We start from the raw sequence: 27245 nt of genomic DNA on the forward strand, positions 1-27245 counted from the left end.
ATAGGGATAGGGGCAACACAAACCATATACTCCAAAAGTGGAATGCGAACCACGAATGGACCCCAAACCTATGTGACCTTGTAGAGGGTCGCTGGGACTATTAGAAAATAGTAAGGGTTAGAAAAATAGCCCACCCCAAGACCCTGAAAAGTGAGTGCAAAGTGCACTAAAGTTCCCCAAAGGACAAAGAAGTCGTGATAGGGGAATACTGCAGGAAAGACACAAACCAGCAATGCAACACCGATGGATTTCCAGTCGAGGGTACCTGTGGAACAAGGGGACCAAGTGCAAAAGTCACAAGCAAGTCGGAGATGGGCAGATGCCCAGGAAATGCCAGCTGTGGGTGCAAAGAAGCTTCTACTGGACAGAAGAAGCTTAGGTTTCTGCAGGAACGACAAGGGCTAGAGACTTCCCCTTTGGAGGACGGATCCCTCACGCCGTGGAGAGTCGTGCAGAAGTGTTTTCCCGCCGAAAGACCGCCAACAAGCCTTGCTAGCTGCAAATCGTGCCGTAAGCATTTTTGGATGCTGCTGTGGCCCAGGAGGGACCAGGATGTCGCAAATTGCGTCAGGAGACAGAGGGGACGTCGAGCAAGACAAGGAGCCCTCTCAGCAGCAGGTAGCACCCGGAGAAGTGCCAGAAACAGGCACTACGAGGATGCGTGAAACTGTGCTCACCCGAAGTCGCACAAAGGAGTCCCACGTCGCCGGAGAACAACTTAGGAGGTCGTGCAATGTAGGTTAGAGTGCCGTGGACCCAGGCTGGACTGTGCACAAAGGATTTCCGCCGGAAGTGCACGGAGGCCGGAGTAGCTGCAAAAGTCGCGGTTCCCAGCAATGCAGTCTGGCGTGCGGAGGCAAGAACTTACCTCCACCAAACTTGGACTGAAGAGTCACTGGACTGTGGGAGTCACTTGGACAGAGTTGCTGGATTCGAGGGACCTCGCTCGTCGTGCTGAGAGGAGACCCAAGGGACCGGTAATGCAGCTTTTTGGTGCCTGCGGTTGCAGGGGGACGATTCCGTCGACCCACGAGAGATTTCTTCTGAGCTTCTAGTGCAGAGAGGAGGCAGACTACCCCCACAGCATGCACCACCAGGAAAACAGTCGAGAAGGCGGCAGGATCAGCGTTACAGAGTTGCAGTAGTCGTCTTTGCTACTATGTTGCAGTTTTGCAGGCTTCCAGCGCGGTCAGCAGTCGATTCCTTGGCAGAAGGTGAAGAGAGAGATGCAGAGGAAATCGGATGAGCTCTTGCATTCGTTATCTAAAGTTTCCCCAGAGACAGAGACCCTAAATAGCCAGAAAAGAGGGTTTGGCTACCTAGGAGAGAGGATAGGCTAGCAACACCTGAAGGAGCCTATCAGAAGGAGTCTCTGACGTCACCTGGTGGCACTGGCCACTCAGAGCAGTCCAGTGTGCCAGCAGCACCTCTGTTTCCAAGATGGCAGAGGTCTGGAGCACACTGGAGGAGCTCTGGACACCTCCCAGGGGAGGTGCAGGTCAGGGGAGTGGTCACTCCCCTTTCCTTTGTCCAGTTTCGCGCCAGAGCAGGGCTAAGGGGTTCCTGAACCGGTGTAGACTGGCTTATGCAGAAATGGGCACCAAAAGTGCCCATGAAAGCATTTCCAGAGGCTGGGGGAGGCTACTCCTCCCCTGCCTTCACACCATTTTCCAAAGGGAGAGGGTGTAACACCCTCTCTCAGAGGAAGTCCTTTGTTCTGCCATCCTGGGACAAGCCTGGCTTGACCCCAGGAGAACAGAAACCTGTCTGAGGGGTTGGCAGCAGCAGCAGCAGCAGTGAAACCCCAGAAAAGGCAGTTTGGCAGTACCAGGGTCTGTGCTACAGACCACTGGGATCATGGGATTGTGCCAACTATGCCAGGATGGCATAGAGGGGGCAATTCCATGATCATAGACATGTTACATGGCCATATTCGGAGTTACCATTGTGAAGCTACATATAGGTAGTGACCTATATGTAGTGCACGCGTGTAATGGTGTCCCCGCACTCACAAAGTCCGGGGAATTGGCCCTGAACAATGTGGGGGCACCTTGGCTAGTGCCAGGGTGCCCTCACACTAAGTAACTTTGCACCTAACCTTTACCAGGTAAAGGTTAGACATATAGGTGACTTATAAGTTACTCAAGTGCAGTGTAAAATGGCTGTGAAATAACGTGGACGTTATTTCACTCAGGCTGCAATGGCAGGCCTGTGTAAGAATTGTCAGAGCTCCCTATGGGTGGCAAAAGAAATGCTGCAGCCCATAGGGATCTCCTGGAACCCCACTTTCTGCCCTGGTTTGTACTGAACCAAAACAGCCTTCTGGTCATGCCATTGCTTTTGGAGCCCTTGGATAGCCTGAAGGTTTTTACTGGCCTTTTTCATATACTCAGCCATCCTTGATCTGAGGCCAAGCACATAATCCACAATATCTTGCTTTGGAGCTTTTAAAGGTTGTTCCCAACCCTCCTTGACAAGTGTTAGTGGACCCCTAACAGGGTGTCCAAAGAGGAGTTCAAAGGGGCTGAAGCCCACTCCTTTCTGGGGTACCTCCCTGTAGGCAAAAAGGAGGCATGGTAACAGGATATCCCATCTCCTGCGGAGTTTTTCAGGGAGACCCATAATCATGCCTTTGAGAGTTTTGTTAAATCTCTCCACCAGTCCATTTGTTTGTGGATGATAGGGTGTAGTGAACTTGTAAGTCACACCACACTCCTTCCACATGGCCTTTAAGTATGCAGACATGAAATTGCTTCCCCTGTCTGATACTACTTCCTTTGGGAAGCCCACCCTAGAAAATATTCCCAGGAGGGCCTTTGCCACTGCAGGTGCTGTAGTGGTCCTTAAAGGAATTGCTTCAGGATATCTTGTGGCATGGTCCACTACCACCAAGATAAACCTATTGCCTGAAGCAGTAGGAGGGTCAAGGGGGCCAACTATGTCAACCCCTACCCTTTCAAAGGGAACCCCAACCACAGGCAGTGGAATAAGGGGTGCCTTTGGAGTGCCACCTGTCTTGACACTGGCTTGACAGGTTTCACAGGACTTACAAAATTCCTTTGTGTCCTCAGACATCCTAGGCCAATGAAACAGGGGAACAAGCCTGTCCCAAGTTTTCATTTGCCCCAGATGTCCAGCTAGGGGAATGTCGTGGGCTAGAGTTAGGAGGAACTTTCTGTACTCCTGAGGAATCACTAACCTCCTGGCAGTTCCAGGTTTAGGATCCCTTGCTTCAGTGTACAAGAGGTTGTCCTCCCAGTAAACTCTGTGAGAGTCACTGACATCCCCATTAGCTTGTTTGACAGCTTGCTGTCTTAGACCCTCTAGTGTGGGACAGGTTTGCTGTGCCACACTCAGCTCCTCCCTGGCAGTCCTCCCTTCACCCAAAAGCTCAGCAGTGTCTGCTTCCAGCTCCTCTGGTGTAGGTTCTGCACAGGGTGGAAATTCTTCTTCCTCAGAAGTAGAATCCACTGTAGAGGGAGGGATAGTAGGAAGTGCTTTACTTCTACTAGCCCTAGCTTTAGGGAGCACTTGGTCCATTGTTCCAGGATCCAAGCTTCCCTGTCCTTTTTGGTTTTTGGCCTGAGCCCTGGTTAAAGCAAAAATATGCCCTGGGATGCCCAGCATTGCTGCATGGGCCTCCAACTCCACATCTGACCAAGCTGATGTCTCCAAATCATTTCCTAATAGACAGTCTACAGGTAAATCTGTGGCTACCACAACTTTCTTTGGACCAGTAACCCCCCCCAATTGAGATTTACAACAGCCATGGGGTGGCTAAGTGTGTTGTTGTGAGCATCGGTTACTTGGTACTGGTGACCAAGTAGGTGTTGTTCAGGGTGGACCAGTTTCTCTATGACCATAGTCACACTGGCACCAGTGTCCCTGTAGGCCTGAACCTCAACACCATTTATTAGGGGTAGCTGCTTGTACCTATCTATATTAAGGGGACAAGCAACTAAGGTGGCTAAATCAATAGCCCCCTCAGAGACTAACACAGCCTCTGTGGTCTCCCTAACCAGACCAACCCCAACTAAGTTACCAAAAGTGAGCCCAGCTACTCCCTTGGATTGGCTATTAGTAGGTTTGCTCCCACCACCACTGCTATTAGTAGGGACACTAGGTGTAGCAGTAGGGGTTGTAGTGGTAGGAGGCTTGGTGCTTTTCTTTGGACAACTGGGATCTGTTGTCCAATGGCCTTTTACTTTATATAAATAGCACCATGGTTTCTTTTCTTTGTTTTGATTAAAAGAGGATTTGGGCCCACCACCCCCACCAGAGTGTTTTTGTGGGCCTGATGAAGACTCATTTTTAGATTTGTCCCCACCCTTGTCAGAAGACTTACCATCCTTCTTCTTGTTGCCATCTTTGTCACCCCCTGTATGAACTTTTCTGTTCACCCTTGTTCTGACCCATTTGTCTGCCTTCTTTCCCAATTCTTGGGGAGAGGTCAGATCAGAGTCCACCAAGTACTGGTGCAACAAATCAGACGCACAATTATTAAGAATATGCTCTCTCAGGATCAAGTTATACAGGCTGTCATAATCAGTAACTTTACTGCCATGTAACCACCCCTCCAAGGCCTTCACTGAATGGTCAATGAAATCAACCCAGTCTTGTGAAGACTCCTTTTTGGTCTCTCTGAACTTTATCCTGTACTGTTCAGTGGTTAAGCCATAACCATCCAGGAGTGCATTCTTAAGAACTGTAAAATTATTGGCATCACTTTCTTTCACAGTAAGGACCCTATCCCTACCTTTTCCACTAAATGATAGCCATAGGATAGTAGCCCACTGCCTTTGAGGGACATCCTGTACAACACAGGCCCTCTCAAGTGCAGCAAACCACTTGTTAATGTCATCCCCCTCCTTGTAAGGGGGAACTATCTTATGCAGATTCCTGGAATCATGCTCTTTTGCAGGATGACTATGGGGAATACTGCTGCTGCCACCATGGGTTTCAAAACCCAACTTCTGTCTTTCCTTCTCTAGTTCTAAAGACTGTCTATCCAAATCCAGCTGTTGCTTTTTAAGCTTCAGTCTGGTTTGTTCCACCCTCAACTTATTGAGTTCCCTCTCTAACATTCTGTCATCAGGGTTGGTGTGAGGGACATTCTTAGATACAGAAGTATGATGAGAATGAACAGAAGGAGACCTGTCCCTTACAGAGGGCACCCTAACAGCTTGGCTGACAGTGTAATGTGAGAGCACACCATCTGTATGATGTGACTCCACCTCAGTACCAACTATGCTAGACTGTCTAGTAATGGGCAGGCTAGAAAGTTTATTTCCTGAATCTTTTCCTGGGGGAGTCCCTGGATCAGATTGGGAACCATTAGCTACTTTTTCAACAGATGGGGCACTTTTAGCCTTATCTTGTTCTCTAAGCATGTTAAGTAACAATTCCAAGGAAGGATTCTTCCCTACACTCAAACCTCTCTCTAGGCAGAGACTCCTTGCTCCTTTCCAGCTAAGGTGATCATATGCAAGTTTGGACAGATCAACATTTTGGCCTGTGCCAGACATTTTTAGAGAGAGTTAAAGTGATAGAAAAAGAGAAAAATGTTTTCAGAACTTTTAGAAAGACAGAAAAAAACCTTTAAAACTTTTTAGAAAGTTTAGAAGTACTTTTCAGCACTTAGAATAGAGTGTAAAGAGGAAATGCAAAACTTTTTGGTTATGTGTATATACACTGAACTTGTTTTGTATATTTTTCTCTTATGAAAAGTACAATGACAAGAGTGGTAAGTAGTCTCAAAGCACTTATCCCACTGCTGCACAACCAATGTAGGAGGCTGGACTGGCTTGTAGTGAGTACCTAGGGGTACTTGCACCTTGCACCAGGCCCAGTTATCCCTTATTAGTGTATAGGGTGTCTAGCAGCATAGGCTGATAGATAATGGTAGCTTAGCAGAGCAGCTTAGGCTGAACTAGGAGACGAGTGAAGCTCCTACAGTACCACTCAGTGTCATATGCACAATATCATAAGAAAACACAATACACAGTTATACTAAAAATAAAGGTACTTTATTTTTATGACAATATGCCAAAGTATCTCAGAGTGTACCCTCAGTGAGAGGATAGGAAATATACACAAGATATATATACACAATACCAAAAATATGCAGTATAGTCTTAGAAAACAGTGCAAACAATGTATAGTTACAATAGGATGCAATGGGGACATATAGGGATAGGGGCAACACAAACCATATACTCCAAAAGTGGAATGCGAACCACAAATGGACCCCAAACCTATGTGACCTTGTAGAGGGTCGCTGGGACTATTAGAAAATAGTAAGGGTTAGAAAAATAGCCCACCCCAAGACCCTGAAAAGTGAGTGCAAATTGCACTAAAGTTCCCCAAAGGACAAAGAAGTCGTGATAGGGGAATACTGCAGGAAAGACACAAACCAGCAATGCAACACCGATGGATTTCCAGTCGAGGGTACCTGTAGAACAAGGGGACCAAGTGCAAAAGTCACAAGCAAGTCGGAGATGGGCAGATGCCCAGGAAATGCCAGCTGTGGGTGCAAAGAAGCTTCTACTGGACAGAAGAAGCTTAGGTTTCTGCAGGAACGACAAGGGCTAGAGACTTCCCCTTTGGAGGACGGATCCCTCACGCCGTGGAGAGTCGTGCAGAAGTGTTTTCCCGCCGAAAGACCGCCAACAAGCCTTGCTAGCTGCAAATCGTGCGGTAAGCGTTTTTGGATGCTGCTGTGGCCCAGGAGGGACCAGGATGTCGCAAATTGCGTCAGGAGACAGAGGGGACGTCGAGCAAGACAAGGAGCCCTCTCAGCAGCAGGTAGCACCCGGAGAAGTGCCAGAAACAGGCACTACGAGGATGCGTGAAACGGTGCTCACCCGAAGTCGCACAAAGGAGTCCCACGTCGCCGGAGAACAACTTAGGAGGTCGTGCAATGTAGGTTAGAGTGCCGTGGACCCAGGCTGGACTGTGCACAAAGGATTTCCGCCGGAAGTGCACGGAGGTCGGAGTAGCTGCAAAAGTCGCGGTTCCCAGCAATGCAGTCTGGCGTGGGGAGGCAAGGACTTACCTCCACCAAACTTGGACTGAAGAGTCACTGGACTGTGGGAGTCACTTGGACAGAGTTGCTGGATTCGAGGGACCTCGCTCGTCGTGCTGAGAGGAGACCCAAGGGACCGGTAATGCAGCTTTTTGGTGCCTGCGGTTGCAGGGGGACGATTCCGTCGACCCACGGGAGATTTCTTCGGAGCTTCTAGTGCAGAGAGGAGGCAGACTACCCCCACAGCATGCACCACCAGGAAAACAGTCGAGAAGGCGGCAGGATCAGCGTTACAGAGTTGCAGTAGTCGTCTTTGCTACTATGTTGCAGTTTTGAAGGCTTCCAGCGCGGTCAGCAGTCGATTCCTTGGCAGAAGGTGAAGAGAGAGATGCAGAGGAACTTGGATGAGCTCTTGCATTCGTTATCTAAAGTTTCCCCAGAGACTGAGACCCTAAATAGCCAGAAAAGAGGGTTTGGCTACCTAGGAGAGAGGATAGGCTAGCAACACCTGAAGGAGCCTATCAGAAGGAGTCTCTGACGTCACCTGGTGGCACTGGCCACTCAGAGCAGTCCAGTGTGCCAGCAGCACCTCTGTTTCCAAGATGACAGAGGTCTGGAGCACACTGGAGGAGCTCTGGACACCTCCCAGGGGAGGTGCAGGTCAGGGGAGTGGTCACTCCCCTTTCCTTTGTCCAGTTTCGCGCCACAGCAGGGCTAAGGGGTCCCTGAACCGGTGTAGACTGGCTTATGCAGAAATGGGCACCAAAAGTGCCCATGAAAGCATTTCCAGAGGCTGGGGGAGGCTACTCCTCCCCTGCCTTCACACCATTTTCCAAAGGGAGAGGGTGTAACACCCTCTCTCAGAGGAAGTCCTTTGTTCTGCCATCCTGGGACAAGCCTGGCTTGACCCCAGGAGGGCAGAAGCCTGTCTGAGGGGTTGGCAGCAGCAGCAGCTGCAGTGAAACCCCAGAAAAGGCAGTTTGGCAGTACCATGGTCTGTGCTACAGACCACTGGGATCATGGGATTGTGCCAACTATGCCAGGATGGCATAGAGGGGGCAATTCCATGATCATAGACATGTTACATGGCCATATTCGGAGTTACCATTGTGAAGCTACATGTAGGTAGTGACCTATATGTAGTGCACGCGTGTAATGGTGTCCCCGCACTCACAAAGTCCGGGGAATTGGCCGTGAACAATGTGGGGGCACCTTGGCTAGTGCCAGGGTGCCCTCACACTAAGTAACTTTGCACCTAACCTTTACCAGGTAAAGGTTAGACATATAGGTGACTTATAAGTTACTTAAGTGCAGTGTAAAATGGCTGTGAAATAACGTGGACGTTGTTTCACTCAGGCTGCAGTGGCAGGCCTGTGTAAGAATTGTCAGAGCTCCCTATGGGTGGCAAAAGAAATGCTGCAGCCCATAGGGATCTCCTGGAACCCCAATACCCTGGGTACCTCAGTACCATATACTAGGGAATTATAAGGGTGTTCCAGTAAGCCAATGTAAATTGGTAAAATTGGTCACTAGCCTGTTAGTGACAATTTGGAAAGAAATGAGAGAGTATAACCACTGAGGTTCTGATTAGCAGAGCCTCAGTGAGACAGTTAGTCACTACACAGGTAACACTTTCAGGCACACTTATGAGCACTGGGGCCCTGGATGACAGGGTCCCAGTGACACATACAACTAAAACAACATATATACAGTGAAAAATGGGGGTAACATGCCAGGCTAGATGGTACTTTCCTACAAGTATCTAAACACGTTGGCAAACGTCATTCTCTACATAAAAACACAAATCTATTTCTACCCTGTAATAGTGAAATATTGGCCTTTGTAATTTCGACTTCATTCAAAGTTTTTTTCTGTGCATGTGACGTCATTTTCATACTTCTTAAAACCTGAATTCATTTTGTCTTTATGACTTGCACAATGTGACTTAAAGCACAATAACTTAGCTTTCTAAAACGTAACTCTCATTTTAATATAGAAAACATTTGTCTATACTCTTTGCATCGCTTACATTTTCTGGTGAAGCTTTTCATTTCAGTTGAGCTCCGTGACCTCCCGCTGGCTCCTCTGGATGAGGCCAGTGACTAGGAGCCTCCCTGGAGGAGCAAGTGAGCTCTGTCACCTCCCGCTAGCTGCTCTGGATGAGACTATAGACCAGGATCCTCCCTAGAGGAGCAGGTGAGCTCCGTCACCTCCCGCTGGCTCCTCTGGACGAGACTATAGACCAGGAGCCTCGTTGGAGGAGCAGGTGAGCTCCGTGACCTCCCGCTGGCTCCTCTGGATGAGACTATAGACCAGGAGCCTCCCTGGAGCATCAGGTGAGCCCCGTGACCTCCCGCTGGCTCCTCTGGATGAGACTATAGACCAGGAGCCTCCCTGGAGGAGCAGGTGAGCCCCGTGACCTCCCGCTGGGTCCTCTGGATGAGACTATAGACCAGGAGCCTCCCTGGAGGAGCAGGTGAGCTCCGTGACCTCCCACTGGCTGCTCTGGATGAGACTATAGACCAGGAGCCTCCCTGGAGGAGCAGGTGGGCTCCGTCACCTCTGGATGAGACTACAGACCAGGAGCCTCCCTGGAGGAGCAGGTGAGCTCCATCACCTCCCGTTGGCTCCTCTGGACGAGACTATAGACCAGGAGCCTCGTTGGAGGAGCAGGTGAGCTCCGTGACCTCCCGCTGGCTCCTCTGGATGAGACCAGTGACTAGGAGCCACGCTAGAGGAGCAGGTGAGCTCCGTGACATCCCGCTGGCTGCTCTGGATGAGACCAGTGACCAGGAGCCTCCCTGGAGGAGCAGGTGAGCTCCGTGACCTCCCGCTGGCTCCTCTGGATGAGACCAGTGACTATGAGCCTCGCTGGAGGAGCAGGTGAGCTCCATGACCTCCCGCTGGCTCCTCTGGATGAGACCAGTGACTAGGAGCCATCTCTGGAGGAGCAGGTGAGCTCCGTGACCTCCCGCTGGCTCCTCTGGATGTGACCAGTGACTAGGAGCCTCGCTAGAGGAGCAGGTGAGCTCCGTGACCTCCCGCTGGCTGCTCTGGATGAGACCAGTGACCAGGAGCCTCCCTGGAGGAGCAGGTGAGCTCCGTGACCTCCCGCTGGCTCCTCTGGATGAGACCAGTGACTATGAGCCTCGCTGGAGGAGCAGGTGAGCTCCGTGACCTCCCGCTGGCTCTTCTGGACGAGACTATAGACCAGGAGCCTCCCTGGAGGAGCAGGTGAGCTCCGTGACCTCCCGCTGGCTCCTCTGGACGAGACTATAGACCAGGAGCCTCCCTGGAGGAGCAGGTGAGCTCCGTGACCTCCCGCTGGCTGCTCTGGACGAGACTATAGACCAGGAGCCTCCCTGGAGGAGCAGGTGAGCTCCGTGACCTCCTGCTGGCTGCTCTGGATTAGACTATAGACCAGGAGCCTCCCTGGAGGAGCAGGTGAGCTCCGTGACCTCCCGCTGGCTCCTCTGGATGAGACTATAGGCCAGGAGCCTCGCTGGAGGAGCAGGTGAGCTCCGTGACCTCCCGCTGGCTCCTCTGGATGAGACCAGTGACTAGGAGCCTCCCTGGAGGAGCAGATGAGCTCCATGATCTCCCGCTGGCTCCTCTGGATGAGACTATAGGCCAGGAGCCTCTCTGGAGGAGCAGGTGAGCGCCGTGACCTCCCGCTGGCTCCTCTGGAAGAGACTATAGACCAGGAGCCTCCCTGGAGGAGCAGGTGAGCTCCGTCACCTCCCGCTGACTGCTCTGGATGAGACTATAGACCAGGAGCCTCCCTGGAGGAGCAGGTGAGCTCTGTCACCTCCCGCTGGCTGCTCTGGATGAGACCAGTGACTAGGAGCCTCCCTGGAGGAGCAGGTGAGCTCCGTGACCTCCCGCTGGCTCCTCTGGATGTGACCAGTGACTAGGAGCCTCGCTAGAGGAGCAGGTGAGCTCCGTGACCTCCCGCTGGCTGCTCTGGATGAGACCAGTGACCAGGAGCCTCCCTGGAGGAGCAGGTGAGCTCCGTGACCTCCCGCTGGCTCCTCTGCATGAGACCAGTGACTATGAGCCTCGCTGGAGGAGCAGGTGAGCTCCATGACCTCCTGCTGGCTCCTCTGGACGAGACTATAGACCAGGAGCCTCCCTGGAGGAGCAGGTGCGCTCCGTGACCTTCCGCTGGCTCCTCTGGACGAGACTATAGACCAGGAGCCTCCCTGGAGGAGCAGGTGAGCTCCGTGACCTCCCGCTGGCTGCTCTGGACGAGACTATAGACCAGGAGCCTCCCTGGAGGAGCAGGTGAGCTCCGTGACCTCCCGCTGGCTGCTCTGGACGAGACTATAGACCAGGAGCCTCCCTGGAGGAGCAGGTGAGCTCCGTGACCTCCCGCTGGCTCCTCTGGATGAGACTATAGGCCAGGAGCCTCGCTGGAGGAGCAGGTGAGCTCCGTGACCTCCAGCTGGCTCCTCTGGATGAGACCAGTGACTAGGAGCCTCCCTGGAGGAGCAGATGAGCTCCATGATCTCCCGCTGGCTCCTCTGGATGAGACTATAGGCCAGGAGCCTCTCTGGAGGAGCAGGTGAGCTCCGTGACCTCCCGCTGGCTCCTCTGGAAGAGACTATAGACCAGGAGCCTCCCTGGAGGAGCAGGTGAGCTCCGTCACCTCTGGATGAGACTACAGACCAGGAGCCTCCATGGAGGAGCAGGTGAGCCCCGTGACCTCCCGCTGGGTCCTCTGGATGAGACTATAGACCAGGAGCCTCCCTGGAGGAGCAGGTGAGCTCCGTGACCTCCCACTGGCTGCTCTGGATGAGACTATAGACCAGGAGCCTCCCTGGAGGAGCAGGTGGGCTCCGTCACCTCTGGATGAGACTACAGACCAGGAGCCTCCCTGGAGGAGCAGGTGAGCTCCATCACCTCCCGTTGGCTCCTCTGGACGAGACTATAGACCAGGAGCCTCGTTGGAGGAGCAGGTGAGCTCCGTGACCTCCCGCTGGCTCCTCTGGATGAGACCAGTGACTAGGAGCCACGCTAGAGGAGCAGGTGAGCTCCGTGACATCCCGCTGGCTGCTCTGGATGAGACCAGTGACCAGGAGCCTCCCTGGAGGAGCAGGTGAGCTCCGTGACCTCCCGCTGGCTCCTCTGGATGAGACCAGTGACTATGAGCCTCGCTGGAGGAGCAGGTGAGCTCCATGACCTCCCGCTGGCTCCTCTGGATGAGACCAGTGACTAGGAGCCATCTCTGGAGGAGCAGGTGAGCTCCGTGACCTCCCGCTGGCTCCTCTGGATGTGACCAGTGACTAGGAGCCTCGCTAGAGGAGCAGGTGAGCTCCGTGACCTCCCGCTGGCTGCTCTGGATGAGACCAGTGACCAGGAGCCTCCCTGGAGGAGCAGGTGAGCTCCGTGACCTCCCGCTGGCTCCTCTGGATGAGACCAGTGACTATGAGCCTCGCTGGAGGAGCAGGTGAGCTCCGTGACCTCCCGCTGGCTCTTCTGGACGAGACTATAGACCAGGAGCCTCCCTGGAGGAGCAGGTGAGCTCCGTGACCTCCCGCTGGCTGCTCTGGACGAGACTATAGACCAGGAGCCTCCCTGGAGGAGCAGGTGAGCTCCGTGACCTCCCGCTGGCTGCTCTGGACGAGACTATAGACCAGGAGCCTCCCTGGAGGAGCAGGTGAGCTCCGTGACCTCCCGCTGGCTGCTCTGGATTAGACTATAGACCAGGAGCCTCCCTGGAGGAGCAGGTGAGCTCCGTGACCTCCCGCTGGCTCCTCTGGATGAGACTATAGGCCAGGAGCCTCGCTGGAGGAGCAGGTGAGCTCCGTGACCTCCCGCTGGCTCCTCTGGATGAGACCAGTGACTAGGAGCCTCCCTGGAGGAGCAGATGAGCTCCATGATCTCCCGCTGGCTCCTCTGGATGAGACTATAGGCCAGGAGCCTCTCTGGAGGAGCAGGTGAGCGCCGTGACCTCCCGCTGGCTCCTCTGGAAGAGACTATAGACCAGGAGCCTCCCTGGAGGAGCAGGTGAGCTCCGTCACCTCCCGCTGACTGCTCTGGATGAGACTATAGACCAGGAGCCTCCCTGGAGGAGCAGGTGAGCTCTGTCACCTCCCGCTGGCTGCTCTGGATGAGACCAGTGACTAGGAGCCTCCCTGGAGGAGCAGGTGAGCTCCGTGACCTCCCGCTGGCTCCTCTGGATGTGACCAGTGACTAGGAGCCTCGCTAGAGGAGCAGGTGAGCTCCGTGACCTCCCGCTGGCTGCTCTGGATGAGACCAGTGACCAGGAGCCTCCCTGGAGGAGCAGGTGAGCTCCGTGACCTCCCGCTGGCTCCTCTGCATGAGACCAGTGACTATGAGCCTCGCTGGAGGAGCAGGTGAGCTCCATGACCTCCTGCTGGCTCCTCTGGACGAGACTATAGACCAGGAGCCTCCCTGGAGGAGCAGGTGAGCTCCGTGACCTTCCGCTGGCTCCTCTGGACGAGACTATAGACCAGGAGCCTCCCTGGAGGAGCAGGTGAGCTCCGTGACCTCCCGCTGGCTGCTCTGGACGAGACTATAGACCAGGAGCCTCCCTGGAGGAGCAGGTGAGCTCCGTGACCTCCCGCTGGCTGCTCTGGACGAGACTATAGACCAGGAGCCTCCCTGGAGGAGCAGGTGAGCTCCGTGACCTCCCGCTGGCTCCTCTGGATGAGACTATAGGCCAGGAGCCTCGCTGGAGGAGCAGGTGAGCTCCGTGACCTCCAGCTGGCTCCTCTGGATGAGACCAGTGACTAGGAGCCTCCCTGGAGGAGCAGATGAGCTCCATGATCTCCCGCTGGCTCCTCTGGATGAGACTATAGGCCAGGAGCCTCTCTGGAGGAGCAGGTGAGCTCCGTGACCTCCCGCTGGCTCCTCTGGAAGAGACTATAGACCAGGAGCCTCCCTGGAGGAGCAGGTGAGCTCCGTCACCTCTGGATGAGACTACAGACCAGGAGCCTCCATGGAGGAGCAGGTGAGCTCCATCACCTCCCGTTGGCTCCTCTGGACGAGACTATAGACCAGGAGCCTCGTTAGAGGAGCAGGTGAGCTCCGTGACCTCCCGCTGGCTGCTCTGGATGAGACCAGTGACCAGGAGCCTCCCTGGAGGAGCAGGTGAGCTCCGTGACCTCCCGCTGGCTCCGCTGGATGAGACCAGTGACTATGAGCCTCGCTGGAGGAGCAGGTGAGCTCCATGACCTCCCGCTGGCTCCTCTGGACAAGACTATAGACCAGGAGCCTCCCTGGAGGAGCAGGTGAGCTCCGTGACCTCCCGCTGGCTTCTCTGGACGAGACTATAGGCCAGGAGCCTCCCTGGAGGAGCAGGTGAGCTCTGTGACCTCCAGCTGGCTCCTCTGGATGAGACCAGTGACTAGGAGCCTCCCTGGAGGAGCAGATGAGCTCCATGATCTCCCGCTGGCTCCTCTGGATGAGACTATAGGCCAGGAGCCTCTCTGGAGGAGCAGGTGAGCGCCGTGACCTCCCGCTGGCTCCTCTGGAAGAGACTATAGACCAGGAGCCTCCCTGGAGGAGCAGGTGAGCTCCGTCACCTCCCGCTGACTGCTCTGGATGAGACTATAGACCAGGAGCCTCCCTGGAGGAGCAGGTGAGCTCTGTCACCTCCCGCTGGCTGCTCTGGATGAGACCAGTGACTAGGAGCCTCCCTGGAGGAGCAGGTGAGCTCCGTGACCTCCCGCTGGCTCCTCTGGATGTGACCAGTGACTAGGAGCCTCGCTAGAGGAGCAGGTGAGCTCCGTGACCTCCCGCTGGCTGCTCTGGATGAGACCAGTGACCAGGAGCCTCGCTGGAGGAGCAGGTGAGCTCCATGACCTCCCGCTGGCTCCTCTGGACGAGACTATAGACCAGGAGCCTCCCTGGAGGAGCAGGTGAGCTCCGTGACCTTCCGCTGGCTCCTCTGGACGAGACTATAGACCAGGAGCCTCCCTGGAGGAGCAGGTGAGCTCCGTGACCTCCCGCTGGCTGCTCTGGATGAGACTATAGACCAGGAGCCTCCCTGGAGGAGCAGGTAAGCTCCGTGACCTCCCGCTGGCTCCTCTGGATGAGACTATAGGCCTGGAGCCTCGCTGGAGGAGCAGGTGAGCTCCGTGACCTCCAGCTGGCTCCTCTGGATGAGACCAGTGACTAGGAGCCTCCCTGGAGGAGCAGATGAGCTCCATGATCTCCCGATGGCTCCTCTGGATGAGACTATAGGCCAGGAGCCTCTCTGGAGGAGCAGGTGAGCTCCGTGACCTCCCGCTGGCTCCTCTGGAAGAGACTATAGACCAGGAGCCTCCCTGGAGGAGCAGGTGAGCTCCGTCACCTCCCGCTGACTGCTCTGGATGAGACTATAGACCAGGAGCCTCCCTGGAGGAGTAGGTGAGCTCTGTCACCTCCCGCTGGCTGCTCTGGATGAGACCAGTGACTAGGAGCCTCCCTGGAGGAGCAGGTGAGCCCCGTGACCTCCCGCTGGCTGCTCTGGATGAGACTATAGGCCAGGAGCCTCTCTGGAGGAGCAGGTGAGCTCCGTGACCTCCCGCTGGCTCCTTTGGAAGAGACTATAGACCAGGAGCCTCCCTGGAGGAGCAGGTGAGCTCCGTCACCTCCCGCTGACTGCTCTGGATGAGACTATAGACCAGGAGCCTCCCTGGAGGAGCAGGTGAGCTCTGTCACCTCCCGCTGGCTGCTCTGGATGAGACCAGTGACTAGGAGCCTCCCTGGAGGAGCAGGTGAGCCCCGTGACCTCCCGCTGGCTGCTCTGGATGAGACTATAGACCAGGAGCCTCCCTGGAGGAGCAGGTGAGCTCCGTGACCTCCCGCTGGCTCCTCTGGATGAGACTATAGGCCAGGAGCCTCGCTGGAGGAGCAGGTGAGCTCCGTGACCTCCCGCTGGCTACTCTGGATGAGACTATAGACCAGGAGCCTCCCTGGAGGAGCAGGTGAGCTGCGTGACCTCCCGCTGGCTCCTCTGGATGAGACTATAGGCCAGGAGCCTCTCTGGAGGAGCAGGTGAGCTCCGTGACCTCCCGCTGGCTGCTCTGGGTGAGACTATAGACCAGGAGCCTCCCTGGAGGAGCAGGTGAGCTCCGTGACCTCCCGCTGGCTCCTCTGGACGAGACTATAGACCACGAGCCTCCCTGGAGGAGGAGGTGAGCTCCGTGACCTCCCACTGGCTCCTCTGGATGAGACCAGTGACTAGGAGCCTACCTGGAGGAGCAGGTGAGCTCAGTCACCTCCCGCTGGCTGCTCTGGATGAGACTATAGACCAGGAGCCTCCCTGGAGGAGCAGGTGAGCTCCGTGACCTCCTGCTGGCTCCTCTGGACGAGACTATAGACCAGGAGCCTCACTGGAGGAGCAGGTGAGCTCTGTCACCTCCCGCTGGCTGCTCTGGATGAGACCAGTGACTAGGAGCCTCCCTGGAGGAGCAGGTGAGCTCCGTGACCTCCCGCTGGCTCCTCTGCATGAGACCAGTGACTATGAGCCTCGCTGGAGGAGCAGGTGAGCTCCATGACCTCCTGCTGGCTCCTCTGGACGAGACTATAGACCAGGAGCCTCCCTGGAGGAGCAGGTGAGCTCCGTGACCTTCCGCTGGCTCCTCTGGACGAGACTATAGACCAGGAGCCTCCCTGGAGGAGCAGGTGAGCTCCGTGACCTCCCGCTGGCTGCTCTGGACGAGACTATAGACCAGGAGCCTCCCTGGAGGAGCAGGTGAGCTCCGTGACCTCCCGCTGGCTGCTCTGGACGAGACTATAGACCAGGAGCCTCCCTGGAGGAGCAGGTGAGCTCCGTGACCTCCCGCTGGCTCCTCTGGATGAGACTATAGGCCAGGAGCCTCGCTGGAGGAGCAGGTGAGCTCCGTGACCTCCAGCTGGCTCCTCTGGATGAGACCAGTGACTAGGAGCCTCCCTGGAGGAGCAGATGAGCTCCATGATCTCCCGCTGGCTCCTCTGGATGAGACTATAGGCCAGGAGCCTCTCTGGAGGAGCAGGTGAGCTCCGTGACCTCCCGCTGGCTCCTCTGGAAGAGACTATAGACCAGGAGCCTCCCTGGAGGAGCAGGTGAGCTCCGTCACCTCTGGATGAGACTACAGACCAGGAGCCTCCATGGAGGAGCAGGTGAGCTCCATCACCTCCCGTTGGCTCCTCTGGACGAGACTATAGACCAGGAGCCTCGTTAGAGGAGCAGGTGAGCTCCGTGACCTCCCGCTGGCTGCTCTGGATGAGACCAGTGACCAGGAGCCTCCCTGGAGGAGCAGGTGAGCTCCGTGACCTCCCGCTGGCTCCGCTGGATGAGACCAGTGACTATGAGCCTCGCTGGAGGAGCAGGTGAGCTCCATGACCTCCCGCTGGCTCCTCTGGACAAGACTATAGACCAGGAGCCTCCCTGGAGGAGCAGGTGAGCTCCGTGACCTCCCGCTGGCTTCTCTGGACGAGACTATAGGCCAGGAGCCTCCCTGGAGGAGCAGGTGAGCTCTGTGACCTCCAGCTGGCTCCTCTGGATGAGACCAGTGACTAGGAGCCTCCCTGGAGGAGCAGATGAGCTCCATGATCTCCCGCTGGCTCCTCTGGATGAGACTATAGGCCAGGAGCCTCTCTGGAGGAGCAGGTGAGCGCCGTGACCTCCCGCTGGCTCCTCTGGAAGAGACTATAGACCAGGAGCCTCCCTGGAGGAGCAGGTGAGCTCCGTCACCTCCCGCTGACTGCTCTGGATGAGACTATAGACCAGGAGCCTCCCTGGAGGAGCAGGTGAGCTCTGTCACCTCCCGCTGGCTGCTCTGGATGAGACCAGTGACTAGGAGCCTCCCTGGAGGAGCAGGTGAGCTCCGTGACCTCCCGCTGGCTCCTCTGGATGTGACCAGTGACTAGGAGCCTCGCTAGAGGAGCAGGTGAGCTCCGTGACCTCCCGCTGGCTGCTCTGGATGAGACCAGTGACCAGGAGCCTCGCTGGAGGAGCAGGTGAGCTCCATGACCTCCCGCTGGCTCCTCTGGACGAGACTATAGACCAGGAGCCTCCCTGGAGGAGCAGGTGAGCTCCGTGACCTTCCGCTGGCTCCTCTGGACGAGACTATAGACCAGGAGCCTCCCTGGAGGAGCAGGTGAGCTCCGTGACCTCCCGCTGGCTGCTCTGGATGAGACTATAGACCAGGAGCCTCCCTGGAGGAGCAGGTGAGCTCCGTGACCTCCCGCTGGCTGCTCTGGATGAGACTATAGACCAGGAGCCTCCCTGGAGGAGCAGGTAAGCTCCGTGACCTCCCGCTGGCTCCTCTGGATGAGACTATAGGCCTGGAGCCTCGCTGGAGGAGCAGGTGAGCTCCGTGACCTCCAGCTGGCTCCTCTGGATGAGACCAGTGACTAGGAGCCTCCCTGGAGGAGCAGATGAGCTCCATGATCTCCCGATGGCTCCTCTGGATGAGACTATAGGCCAGGAGCCTCTCTGGAGGAGCAGGTGAGCTCCGTGACCTCCCGCTGGCTCCTCTGGAAGAGACTATAGACCAGGAGCCTCCCTGGAGGAGCAGGTGAGCTCCGTCACCTCCCGCTGACTGCTCTGGATGAGACTATAGACCAGGAGCCTCCCTGGAGGAGTAGGTGAGCTCTGTCACCTCCCGCTGGCTGCTCTGGATGAGACCAGTGACTAGGAGCCTCCCTGGAGGAGCAGGTGAGCCCCGTGACCTCCCGCTGGCTGCTCTGGATGAGACTATAGGCCAGGAGCCTCTCTGGAGGAGCAGGTGAGCTCCGTGACCTCCCGCTGGCTCCTTTGGAAGAGACTATAGACCAGGAGCCTCCCTGGAGGAGCAGGTGAGCTCCGTCACCTCCCGCTGACTGCTCTGGATGAGACTATAGACCAGGAGCCTCCCTGGAGGAGCAGGTGAGCTCTGTCACCTCCCGCTGGCTGCTCTGGATGAGACCAGTGACTAGGAGCCTCCCTGGAGGAGCAGGTGAGCCCCGTGACCTCCCGCTGGCTGCTCTGGATGAGACTATAGACCAGGAGCCTCCCTGGAGGAGCAGGTGAGCTCCGTGACCTCCCGCTGGCTCCTCTGGATGAGACTATAGGCCAGGAGCCTCGCTGGAGGAGCAGGTGAGCTCCGTGACCTCCCGCTGGCTACTCTGGATGAGACTATAGACCAGGAGCCTCCCTGGAGGAGCAGGTGAGCTGCGTGACCTCCCGCTGGCTCCTCTGGATGAGACTATAGGCCAGGAGCCTCTCTGGAGGAGCAGGTGAGCTCCGTGACCTCCCGCTGGCTGCTCTGGATGAGACTATAGACCAGGAGCCTCCCTGGAGGAGCAGGTGAGCTCCGTGACCTCCCGCTGGCTCCTCTGGACGAGACTATAGACCACGAGCCTCCCTGGAGGAGGAGGTGAGCTCCGTGACCTCCCACTGGCTCCTCTGGATGAGACCAGTGACTAGGAGCCTACCTGGAGGAGCAGGTGAGCTCAGTCACCTCCCGCTGGCTGCTCTGGATGAGACTATAGACCAGGAGCCTCCCTGGAGGAGCAGGTGAGCTCCGTGACCTCCTGCTGGCTCCTCTGGACGAGACTATAGACCAGGAGCCTCACTGGAGGAGCAGGTGAGCTCCGTGACCTACCGCTGGCTGCTCTGGACGAGACTATAGACCAGGAGCCTCCCTGGAGGAGCAGGTGAGCTCCGTGACCTACCGCTGGCTCCTATGGACGAGACTATAGACCAGGAGCCTCCCTGGAGGAGCAGGTGAGCTCCGTCACCTCCCGCTGGCTCCTCTGGACGAGACTATAGACCAGGAGCCTCCCTGGAGGATCAGGTGAGCTCCGTCAACTCCAGCTGGCTGCTCTGGACGAGACTATAGACCAGGAGCCTCCCTGGAGGAGCAGGTGAGCTCCGTGACCTCCCGCTGGCTGCTCTGGACGAGACTATAGACCAGGAGCCTCCCTGGAGGAGCAGGTGAGCTCCGTGACCTCCCGCTGGCTGCTCTGGACGAGACTATAGACCAGGAGCCTCCCTGGAGGAGCAGGTGAGCTCCGTGACCTCCCGCTGGCTCCTCTGGACGAGACTATAGGCCAGGAGCATCGCTGGAGGAGCAGGTGAGCTCCGTGACCTCCAGCTGGCTCCTCTGGATGAGACCAGTGACTAGGAGCCTCCCTGGAGGAGCAGATGAGCTCCATGATCTCCCGCTGGCTCCTCTGGATGAGACTATAGGCCAGGAGCCTCTCTGGAGGAGCAGGTGAGCGCCGTGACCTCCCGCTGGCTCCTCTGGAAGAGACTATAGACCAGGAGCCTCCCTGGAGGAGCAGGTGAGCTCCGTCACCTCCCGCTGACTGCTCTGGATGAGACTATAGACCAGGAGCCTCCCTGGAGGAGCAGGTGAGCTCTGTCACCTCCCGCTGGCTGCTCTGGATGAGACCAGTGACTAGGAGCCTCCCTGGAGGAGCAGGTGAGCTCCGTGACCTCCCGCTGGCTCCTCTGGATGTGACCAGTGACTAGGAGCCTCGCTAGAGGAGCAGGTGAGCTCCGTGACCTCCCGCTGGCTGCTCTGGATGAGACCAGTGACCAGGAGCCTCCCTGGAGGAGCAGGTGAGCTCCGTGACCTCCCGCTGGCTCCTCTGGATGAGACCAGTGACTATGAGCCTCGCTGGAGGAGCAGGTGAGCTCCATGACCTCCCGCTGGCTCCTCTGGACGAGACTATAGACCAGGAGCCTCCCTGGAGGAGCAGGTGAGCTCCGTGACCTTCCGCTGGCTCCTCTGGATGAGACTATAGACCAGGAGCCTCCCTGGAGGAGCAGGTGAGCTCCGTGACCTCCCGCTGGCTGCTCTGGATGAGACTATAGGCCAGGAGCCTCCCTGGAGGAGCAGGTGAGCTCCGTGACCTCCCGCTGGCTGCTCTGGATGAGACTATAGACCAGGAGCCTCCCTGGAGGAGCAGGTAAGCTCCGTGACCTCCCGCTGGCTCCTCTGGATGAGACTATAGGCCAGGAGCCTCGCTGGAGGAGCAGGTGAGCTCCGTGACCTCCAGCTGGCTCCTCTGGATGAGACCAGTGACTAGGAGCCTCCCTGGAGGAGCAGATGAGCTCCATGATCTCCCGCTGGCTCCTCTGGATGAGACTATAGGCCAGGAGCCTCTCTGGAGGAGCAGGTGAGCTCCGTGACCTCCCGCTGGCTCCTCTGGAAGAGACTATAGACCAGGAGCCTCCCTGGAGGAGCAGGTGAGCTCTGTCACCTCCCGCTGGCTGCTCTGGATGAGACCAGTGACTAGGAGCCTCCCTGGAGGAGCAGGTGAGCCCCGTGACCTCCCGCTGGCTGCTCTGGATGAGACTATAGACCAGGAGCCTCCCTGGAGGAGCAGGTGAGCTCCGTGACCTCCCGCTGGCTCCTCTGGATGAGACTATAGGCCAGGAGCCTCGCTGGAGGAGCAGGTGAGCTCCGTGACCTCCCGCTGGCTACTCTGGATGAGACTATAGACCAGGAGCCTCCCTGGAGGAGCAGGTGAGCTGCGTGACCTCCCGCTGGCTCCTCTGGATGAGACTATAGGCCAGGAGCCTCTCTGGAGGAGCAGGTGAGCTCCGTGACCTCCCGCTGGCTGCTCTGGATGAGACTATAGACCAGGAGCCTCCCTGGAGGAGCAGGTGAGCTCCGTGACCTCCCGCTGGCTCCTCTGGACGAGACTATAGACCAGGAGCCTCCCTGGAGGAGGAGGTGAGCTCCGTGACCTCCCACTGGCTCCTCTGGATGAGACCAGTGACTAGGAGCCTACCTGGAGGAGCAGGTGAGCTCAGTCACCTCCCGCTGGCTGCTCTGGATGAGACTATAGACCAGGAGCCTCCCTGGAGGAGCAGGTGAGCTCCGTGACCTCCTGCTGGCTCCTCTGGACGAGACTATAGACCAGGAGCCTCCCTGGAGGAGCAGGTGAGCTCCGTGACCTACCGCTGGCTGCTCTGGACGAGACTATAGACCAGGAGCCTCCCTGGAGGAGCAGGTGAGCTCCGTGACCTACCGCTGGCTCCTATGGACGAGACTATAGACCAGGAGCCTCCCTGGAGGAGCAGGTGAGCCCCGTGGCCTACAGCTGGCTGCTCTGGATGAGACCAGTGACTAGGAGCCTCGCTGGAGGAGCAGGTGAGCTCCGTCACCTCCCGCTGGCTGCTCTGGATGAGACTATAGACCAGGAGCCTCCCTGGAGGAGCAGGTGAGCTTCGTGACCTCCCGCTGGCTCCTCTGGATGAGACTATAGACCAGGAGCCTCCCTGGAGGAGCAGGTGAGCTTCGTGACCTCCCGCTGGCTCCTCTGGACGAGACTATAGGCCAAGAGCCTCCCGGGAGGAGAAGGAGAGCTCCGTCACCTCCCGCTGGCTTCTCTGGACGAGACTATAGACCAGGAGCCTCCCTGGAGGAGCAGGTGAGCTCCGTGACCTCCCGCTGGCTCCTCTGGATGAGACCAGTGACTAGGAGCCTCTCTGGAGGAGCAGGTGAGCTCTGTGACCTCCCGCTGGCTCCTCTGGATGAGACTATAGACCAGGAGCCTCCCTGGAGGAGCAGGTGAGCTCCGTGACCTCCAGCTGGCTGCTCTGGATGAGACTATAGAGTAGGATCCTTGCTGGAGGAGCAGGTGAGCTCCGTGACCTCCCACTGGCTCCTCTGGATAAGACTATAGACCAGGAGCCTCCCTGGAGGAGCAGGTGAGCTTCGTGACCTCCCGCTGGCTCCTCTGGACGAGACTATAGGCCAAGAGCCTCCCGGGAGGAGAAGGAGAGCTCCGTCACCTCCCGCTGGCTTCTCTGGACGAGACTATAGACCAGGAGCCTCCCTTGAGGAGCAGGTGAGCTCCGTGACCTCCCGCTGGCTCCTCTGGATGAGACCAGTGACTAGGAGCCTCTCTGGAGGAGCAGGTGAGCTCTGTGACCTCCCGCTGGCTCCTCTGGATGAGACTATAGACCAGGAGCCTCCCTGGAGGAGCAGGTGAGCTCCGTGACCTCCAGCTGGCTGCTCTGGATGAGACTATAGAGTAGGATCCTTGCTGGAGGAGCAGGTGAGCTCCGTGACCTCCCACTGGCTCCTCTGGATAAGACTATAGACCAGGAGCCTCCCTGGAGGAGCAGGTGAGCCCCGTGACCTTCTGCTGGCTCCTCTGGATGAGACTATAGGCCAGGAGCCTCCCTGGAGGAGCAGGTGAGCTCCGTGTCCTCCCGCTGGCTCCTCTGGATGAGACTATAGACCAGGAGCCTTCCTGGAGGAGCAGGTGGGCTCCGTGACTCCCGCTGGCTGCTCTGGATGAGACCAGTGACTAGGAGAATCCTTGGAGGAGCAGGTGAGCTCTGTGATCTCCCGCTGGCTCTTCAGGATGAGACTATAGACTAGGAGCCTCCCTGGAGGAGCAGGTGAGCTCTGTGACCTCCCGCTGGCTCCTCTGGATGAGACTATAGACCAGGAGCCTCCCTGGAGGAGCAGGTGGGCTCCGTGACCTCCCGCTGGCTGCTCTGGATGAGACCAGTGACTAGGAGAATCCTTGGAGGAGCAGGTGAGCTCCGTGATCTCCCGCTGGCTCTTCAGGATGAGACTATAGACTAGGAGCCTCCCTGGAGGAGCAGGTGAGCTCCGTGACCTCCCGCTGGCTCCTCTGGGAGAGACTATAGACTAGGATCCTCGCTGGAGGAGCAGGTGAGCTCCATTACCTCCCGCTGGCTCCTCTGGACGAGACTATAGACCAGGAGCCTCCCTGGAGGAGCAGGTGAGCTCCGTCACCTCCCGCTGGCTCCTCTGGACGAGACTATAGACCAGGAGCCTCCCTGGAGGAGCAGGTGAGCTCCGTCACCTCCCGCTGGCTCCTCTGGACGAGACTATAGACCAGGAGCCTCCCTGGAGGAGCAGGTGAGCTCTGTCACCTCCCGCTGGCTCCTCTGGACGAGACTATAGACCAGGAGCCTCCCTGGAGGATCAGGTGAGCCCCGTGACCTCCCGCTGGCTGCTCTGGATGAGACTATAGACCAGGAGCCTCCCTGGAGGAGCAGGTGAGCTCCGTGACCTCCCGCTGGCTCCTCTGGATGAGACTATACACCAGGAGCCTCCCTGGAGGAGCAGGTGAGCGCCGTCACCTTCTGTTGGTTCCACCGGATTAGACTAGTGAGGAGTATCTTCCCTTTCATGCTGGAACACTGGCAGCCCTGTAGTTGGGCTGAGATTTAATAATGCCAGTGAGTGATATCTGGGTCTTCCTTCTGGTGCAGTCAAGTGACTGCAGGTAATCACAGTGATTTTTAACCTCTGCATTCGATGCGTCTCTGGTGCCCACTATTCGCTACTTAGAGTTCCTTTCGAGTAGCGGATTATTTTTGAGGCCATGTGCCTAACCCACCCGGATGCATGCCAGTCTGTTTTCATACGTTCCCCCAGCTGGTTATGGTTTGGCTCCCTCCTTTTTACGACCAATGCTTTAAGCGGTCCATCAGTCTGGCCGAGTCCCACTGCTCTGTAATAGACTTTACCTGACTCTATGTTAAATTGAAAAGCAAGGAGGATTTTGCAAGGCACTTCAATCAGATTTGTTTGTTGGTTACATTATGAATGTTTGTTTTATTTTTTCTTAGTTCAAGCGCCATAAATTGACCTTGGCTGACTGTTGTGCACAATAAGTAAATCACTCATGTGATGCAGCCCCAGCTGCAGGCATGACTGTCTGAGGTTGTGTTCTCTTTGGCACAAACAATCTGATGTGACCTGTGAGGGAGAGAACAGCCAGCATCCAATGAAAGACTCTACTGCGGCTACTGTGACTGTGAAACTAAGACCTACTTTTAAATAACACATAATAACTGTAGGTTATCACGTTTCAAACGACCTTAACACAGAATTCCACATTTCTAGAGGGATTGTAAGTCACCCCATGTCAAGAGTGAATAACATTCCGGGTCATCTTTTGTTTTTAACATTTGAATTTAGAATGGAGGGAGAAAAATTTATGTATCAAAACAAGGAGAGAAAAACGGCCAGGATCAGTTACTCGTACCTGCCGTAAGACAACCTAACTCCTGCTGTCTTATGGCAGACACGAGTAACCCCAAAAGAAAGCTGCCATAAACCAGACCATACCAAACTGCTCTCACTACTGCACCGAATGACAGAAAAGGAGCGCCTGGTTCATGAGAGCATGCTTGCGTTGGACTTCACGCACCACCGGACCTCAGCAGCTCTCCCACCATGTCGCAGTTACTGCAAAGCACCATCTTCCATGTGAGAGCCGATGATGGGGAGCAGCCAATGCGTACACTCAGCAGCATTGCAAAGCTGTGCTGGCCTCCTGGTAGTGACTCACTCACGGCCTGGGGTGGTATTCCACGCTGGCCAGAAGGATGCATACATCTCTGACGGACTGACTAACCACACAGTCCTGGAAGGAACATCAACCTCTGCAGTAAACCTACAGCACACAACCACAACACAAGAGAATGCTTGCAATGCATTACCTGTAGCAACCACTTGGGGTAGCATTGTAAACCACTGTTCTTTTGCCCACTCTGACATCTCAGGTTAGACCAAACCATGTGCAAATCAGTCTTGACCCTGCTCCAACAGGAAGAGTCCAGCAAACTGCTCCCTTCTGGTGATGCCTGTTGTCTATGTCGCGCATGTAACGCTTTGTCCTGCATCAGCAACACTGCTGTGCTTGTGCCTGCCCCCTGCTGCTTGGTGGTACCACTGCTCCAATTTTGCCCAGCGGCATGGATTTAGGTCCCGTTTTCCATCACTTTCACCCATCGGGGCTTTGAATTTTCATATTTTCGATGGAGCCAGGGTAACTTTTGGATTGGATGAAAGCTGGTAAGACGGGGTGCCTTGCTCTCCCGCCCCCTCTCTTTTGTCGATCCACTACAAGGTAGCAAGGGTTGCAAGGCCTCAATAGGAAGGAGTTATTATTCTTATTATTGTCTTTGTACTAAACAATCGACCTCACCTGTGTCCACCTTCCTGGGAAGCGTGGATGCAGCAGGGAGGTCGAGCTCAAGCACAGGACAGTAAATAGTAACCTGAGGGGGACGGAGGGGCTCTCTGCACTGAGACTCCAGGGAGGGTGAACACTCCACAGCTCTCCAGGGATGTTTGGGTGGAGGCGGCAGCAGCGCACGTGCTTGGCGGAGGAGGTAAGTCAATTGCCAAAGCCTTCTCCTCACTTTTTAAACCATAGTTTTTTTTAATAAATTTGGTAATTCATCAAAACTCAACTCACTAGTAATTCCCAATTTAAGGAAGAGTCCCAGAGGAACAACGGGCATGTTAGAGAGACAATATGAGGCAGAAGGAAAATCATCTGGAAGTGGGAAAGACAATAAGCAAGAAGAGGCCGGGGAGGTACCTGGGAGTAGGACCCACTCCTGCTCCTGGGTACTGATGCTGCTGGTAGCATTAACCACCACTAAGCCTAAACACAGCTATCTCAATAAAGGAGTTTATGGCAAAGCACTTTAAGCAAAACAAATGGTCCAAGTGTCCCTGTTCCTTGCAGTTTATCTATTTAAGTGGGTACATGGGGCCATCATGATCTGGGCTCTAGCACACATGAAGCAGACTTGGTTTTTCCTCTGGACCTCATGTGGAGTTCCCGAAACCAGGTTTCTCTTCATCTCCCCATTTGTTTCTTCAACGATTCCGACCACCTCACACCAGCGCCCCTGGGGTTTGCCCCCGAGAAACACATTGCCTGGGGTGGATATCGCTGTAGATGAGGAGGGGGTGGTCTCCGCTCCGTTAACGGACCGGAGGTGATGGAAGCAGCAATGTCCATGGACAAAGGAAGGCGCCATCAAGCCACGACTGATCCTACTGCTGTATCCTCCCCAACGCTACTTGACATCATATGACTCATGACACAGCACACTTGAAGCAATGCAGTTACACTGAGGGAGTAAAACCATAAAGCCTGCTTCTGAACTCTATAGCAAAAGACATGCAGCCCATGAATCATTCTACGCCTCCCACAGTACCTCCCGCAGAGAACATAAGTGAAGAACCAAAGGCGGCAGTAGCAATCAGCCATACCCTGGTGTTTATTTCAGGAGACCAATGCTTGTGGAGAGAAGGGGGCCCAATATTTCACCCAAGACGCACCACATTTGGAAGCGGAGTCTATGAGGCCTCTAAGAATAGGAGAAAGCGTGCAAAGAAGAAATAAGTGCCCCATTGGGAAATATGCAAAGTCAAGAACAGAAATGTGATAAAGGGCGAGGAGAAAAAAGGAAAAGTATAAAAACTCCGGGCAGATGAAG

General features: G+C 56.1%; 1 protein-coding gene across 2 annotated transcripts in view; it reads right to left on the minus strand.

The window, feature by feature from the left end:
• The window catches only part of LOC138286717 (zinc finger protein 436-like), a 112436-nt gene that overhangs the window by 6818 nt on the left and 78373 nt on the right, over positions 1–27245 (minus strand). The window lies entirely within an intron of this gene.

The sequence above is a fragment of the Pleurodeles waltl genome, chromosome 3_2 (assembly GCF_031143425.1).
Source record: "Pleurodeles waltl isolate 20211129_DDA chromosome 3_2, aPleWal1.hap1.20221129, whole genome shotgun sequence".
Lineage (NCBI taxonomy): Eukaryota > Metazoa > Chordata > Amphibia > Caudata > Salamandridae > Pleurodeles > Pleurodeles waltl.